The following is a 5,601-nucleotide window of genomic DNA, read 5'->3' on the forward strand; positions in this document are numbered from 1 at the left end:
AGCCAAAAGGAGGAACTTTACATTTAGACCTTGAGGGTGGTTAAGGACACCTGTAGCAGCTGCTTCCGATGCTGTTGTGGGCCAGAACCTCCGGGAACACGGCAGGAAGGGGAGTCTGAATTCAAAAGGATTCAGACACATCTTTGGCCCCAGGAAGCCCAGTCTACTCAGGTCAGTTCTGTGATCCTGGCTGGAAAATTAATGAATAAACCAGGCCCCCAAAAACATGCAGAGTATACTAGAAAGAATAGAATATTGTAAGGTAACAACTCACATTTTGTGGTTATTTTAAAATCTCAGGCACAGGAGAACAGCATTACAATAACTGACCTCACTCAGACCACTACTGTCTCTGTCTAGTTAGTAATAATAGTGAGATCTTATATTGGTACTGACTTTGACAGTCTCCAAGAAGCTTTATTTCATGCAGTCCTGAGCAGCCCTTTGTGGTAGATCCAAGTATCATCCCCATTTTATAGATAAGAAAGCAGAGAGTTTTAATAACAGCATGGGTCCCACAACAAGAGAGTAACTGGAACCGAATGGGATTCTAATTTATAATAGCACTGATTTGTTTCAAGAGAATGGCAATCAGAAACCTGGATTCTACCCCCAACACTGCTAGCAACAGAGCGGTGTGGTCTTGAACATGACATTCAGCCTTTCTGAGCTTCATTTCCTCACCTGTAAGAACTGTACATTATACCTTCCCTATCTGCCTCACAGGTACTTATGAGGACAAACCTGCTGGTATATGTGGAAGTGCTTTCTAACTGGGAGGGTAATGTTGGGTTTTAGTAATCTTTTCTAACAAAATAGTAAGAGTAATACTTGTTATCGCTTTTCTACTTTGACAGTGCCTTTCACTGCAGCCATTCAAGTTTTGCAGTCTACTATCACCTACATAACACCCCTGCTACCACCTCCACAGGTGCACTGGCAGTGGGCCGGGAGGGGGCTTTCTCCTCAGAGTGACTTTGGAGCAGTGGTTCTCAATGTTGCAGCAAATTGGCATCACCTGGAGAATTCAAATATGCAGGTGTTTAGGCCCCACTGTGGGCAATCAAAATTCAAATCTGGGGTGAGAGAAGAAGTTTCCCAAGTGATTATGATTGTCAGCTGAGGCTGAGAATCCCTGCTGTAGAGGCTACAAATCCGTCTATTGTTCCACAGAAGTCCATGAGCTGAGTGTATCTGAGATCATTTAAAAGATCCAGGAGCTGGACCTTGAGCCACAGATCCTAAAGTACCGAGCGTAATGTGTCAGTGCTGGAAAAAGAGGGTGAGCACAGGGAAGAAAGAAGCCTGAGCTGTACTGAGCCCCTCCCCACCCCTGTCCTTGGCACTGTTTCTCCAAGAAGTCCTGCTTCTCAAAAACGTTCCACAGTAACTTCTCTGTCATAAGCATTTCAAAATTAAACACCTTTAGTTATTTTTTAATCTCAGAAAATAAGCCCACAATCTGCAAGTGGCCAATCCTACAATTTTCCCCACTGGTAATAAGGAAATAACCATCCCTTATTCAATACTAGTTTCTTCCACTCATTTCTATGGCACATGTGAATTACCACATGCTATATGTTTCATTTTAAGGTTAACCAAAAAGGCATAAATTTACTTTATAAATGCAATATATTTCACATCTATTCAAAGTATTTAATTTCTAATAAAAACTTAGCTTTAGCTATTCGGCTTAAATTTCCTCAAGAAGCCATTATCCATTTTGCTGGAAGAAAATATCTAGCAAAAGTCCAGACTATAACTAGACTATAATTAGAACTTTGACTTTGTGTCTTCATAGGAGATGAAGTAATACTTCTTCAACTTCTCACCTCTGAACTCCCTTCTCATACCACAAATGAAGAAACAAAATAAATAAAAGGAATCCCTCTTTAGTTCTGGGCACCAGTGGAAGGAAACATTCCCTTCAACTGGTCCCATTAGAGATTATCTCGAGATAAATTGCACAGTCTATTTGATCACTTCTCTCACAAGACCAGAGACAATGTGGCTGGGGTAAACTCTTGTTACCAGACTTGGACATTTAAATAACAAATAGGTTTATCTCTCATCTGAGGAGAGTTGATAGTCTGGGACCCACAAAGAAAGTAAGTAGGCACCATTTGACTGTGATGCAGTGAGTGTTCAGAGGATGGAGCTGGGCTACTCTCCAGGGCTTGGGGACAAAATAGGCTTCCTGGAAACCAACAGAAGAAATCTGGTGACCTAAAAACATTTAAAGAGCTTAGGACCCCCATGGGAGAATTTCCAACTAGTGAAGTAGAAAAGATGAAACATTTGCTAAGTCCAAAAAGGAAATTTTTAAAGAAAAATTCAGCAACATGCATAGACATTGTGTAGGGCATCTTTAAAATAATTTAAATTATTCCTATCACATACAGAGTAATCAAATTGGAGACTATATTTTCTTTATAATAGCATAAGAGAAAAGGATCTAAAAATAGACTCTACCGATAATGAACTCTTCTTTCTCCCAAGTCTGTGAGAATAAAACTTCATTGTACAGAAGGTATGTTCCATCTCACCATCTCTTGGGCATAAATCTGGAAATGGTCTTCAAGGTCTTTTTCTCTGGCCTTTAATTACAATTCTGCTACTTATTCCCCAACACAGTCTATATTCCATATACTCCTTATATAAATGAGATTCAGTGTGTGCTGTGGTTAAGGTCTTGGGCACCAGGGTCAGCTTCCTGGTTCAAACTGTCTGACCTGGGCAATGACATCACCTCTTTGTGTCTTAGTTGCTTTGGCTATATAATGGGAATAACAATAGTACCAGCCTCATTGGGTTGTCAGAAGAATTAAAGCAGTTGTTCCATGGAAAAGCACTTGGAAGAGTAGCCAATACACAGTAAGAACTCAATAAAGGTTCACTACTATCACTGCATTTTGCATTTTCCTCAGTGCCTATAAAAATATTTAACACTGTTTAAAAATAAGAAACAAGACATCTGGTCTAACAGAGAATTGTTTTCAGATTCATGGATATAGTTATATGAGAAGTCTCAACAAACCATGGAGGTACACATTTAGAGTATCATTTTGTTATTACATGGAATCCTAAATTTCAGGAAGTATTCCATAATGTGGCTCCTGACTTCAACCAGTTTATTCTGTGTTTGAGGGACAGAATGTGCTCACAAGATGTAACTCAAATCCAGAGCACTTCCTTATTATGTATAAGTAAGTAGTTCAACCACAGAGCTACAGAAATACGAAAGAAAATTCTGAAGGAATCGAGTCTTCATGTGTAGGAGCTGCATGTGGACCATGGAATACAGGTAAGGAAAATGAAGGGTGCCGAGCAGAGGGAAGGCATGAAGCTAAGGCAAGTAGAAGCCCCAGTTTGGGGAGACTGGTGTTTGAAATTAGACGAAAGAGATTGTCAAAGCCACTCAGGGCACAGGGTGCAAGGCTGGGGGCTTCCACCTCCAGACTGAAAAGTTTGATTTCACCCTGAAAGTCCCTGAAGATTTGTTAGTTGGGAAGTGACATGAACACATGTACATACAGGATGAGTTCTTGGGGGGAGAAATTAGGAGCAAAGAGAAAAGTTGAATGACTTTTCATAAAAGCTCAGGTATAAGATGATGGTCCAAAATGGGGATACTGGGAACAAAAAGGGAGAGGCAGCCATGAAGGCATGACAAAAATTTGTGCCCTTCACTCTGTTTTCACAGACAAAATGCCCCCTAGCCCAGGCCCTTGTTTTCTGAGCCCAGCAGACCAACTTCAGGAGGGCAGGTGCATTTCTGAGGTTTCTGGGGGTACCTGGGCCCTGGGCTGCAGGTGCTGGAGGACAGAGCCCCCACCCCCCTGCCCAGCCTCTAGGTAACCTCTCCAGTGTCCTGGTGGGCTGCCACATCCTCATTCCCATTTTCTCGCTCTTGCTTTTCTATCGTGTGAATGTCCAATAGAAGCCAGACAGTAGGATGAAAACATACTCACATCTTGCTCCCTCCGAAGGTCTCCTAATACTTCCCAACTGTGTCAAGTTTTAAAAATTATTTTTTATTTTCATTGAATAATTTTAAATTAATGTCATTAGTAAATTAGTAGTTTAAAAGGTTAGAATATTGTATACTTTAAAGCAATACAGTTTATTGTACTTTAATTATTCCTAAAGTTAATTTAAAAAACAAAGCAAGTTTGATGGTCAAACATACAAAGAGATAACAATTACATCTTGAAGGTCAAGTGAAAAAAGCTTAAATAACCAGTAACCTTAGTCTCAGGCATTAGCTATCATGATTTAGGAGGCTGTGTCATTTGTTATGTATATGATAATGTATCTCATATTGCATCACAGGATCATTTCTTTTTCAAGATAACATGTAACAACCAGAACAACCAGCTTCAAGTTCTATGAGTATCCAGACATAAAACTGCAGTCACTCACTTTGACTTAATGCCTTATTGGAGAAGACACATTCGTGCCTTGAGTAGCAGTTTAAAGTGATGATTTATCTAGAATACCTCTTAAAAAGCCTTTCAACTCAGCAAGTTACATATGGATTAGTGTTTTCTGTGATAAATTTAGTAAAGGGGATAGTGGCATGTAAAGCAGCTCTGCTCAGAGTAGGTACCTGGATTGGGCAGCATGAGCATCACTTGCGGGTGTGTCTTAGAAACAGATTAGAAATGCAGATGCTGGAGCTCTGCCCAACACCTTCCGCATATGTGAAGTGGGGTCCAGGAATCCAGTAATCACGTTTTACATCAGGGAAGCGGTGTGTATATGTGTACATCGTGGCCCACACAAGGCTGGGAAGCAGAAACATAATGAAGAACCACATGGCTAAAAATACAATAAATTTAGGTCTTTCATACATACATATTTTATATAGTTATATGTTTTATTGAGACATGTCTCTATGGAAATAGAATATTCCTCTAATTCTTTTTAAATTTTAGAACTTACTCTTTCCAGTAAGCTCCTAATACACAATGATACATCCAGAGGTTGAGACAATTAATGTTTCTGATACTCACCAAATACACAAAAGAGAAAAATGTTATAATCCTGACAATGCCTCTTTTGCAGAGACTCTCTGAATTTTTCTTAAATCCTTAGCATGTTTTTCAGCCACAGATGGCTTCATGACTGCTTCAACTACATCCCCTAATATGTGCACCCACCAAACTGGCCCCACTACTGCCCAGACAGAATCTCTTTTTAGGGCTCGTGTGCCTGGTGTTTTCACTTTTTTGGAGGGAGGGCTGTAGTTAAGTTTCAGTCCTCTGGAAATGAATCCAAACAATAAAACAGGCTGAATGTCTTTCCAGTAGAAAAAAAGGAAGCAAACCTACTACAGGTAAATTGAAATCCTCAAATAGACCCATAATGCATTGCTGAGACATTCATGAGATAATGGCTTTCGTTAGACTGGGGCCGCAAATCTTGACATTTCTTCATTCTCCTGTCGGGACTAACGAGACTTTATGGCAGCCAAGCCATTTATCCCTTGGGTGACATTGGCAAGAACAGCTGTATCCTTATCAGTCAAGAGTTTTCTGTGCTGCAAAGACTGCCCCCGCCTTGATCACAACATTCGCAATATGTAAGAGCCTCCTTTCT

This window comes from Phyllostomus hastatus, unplaced genomic scaffold (genome assembly GCF_019186645.2).
Source record: "Phyllostomus hastatus isolate PE091 unplaced genomic scaffold, TTU_PhHast_1.1 phas_contig_41, whole genome shotgun sequence".
NCBI lineage: Eukaryota > Metazoa > Chordata > Mammalia > Chiroptera > Phyllostomidae > Phyllostomus > Phyllostomus hastatus.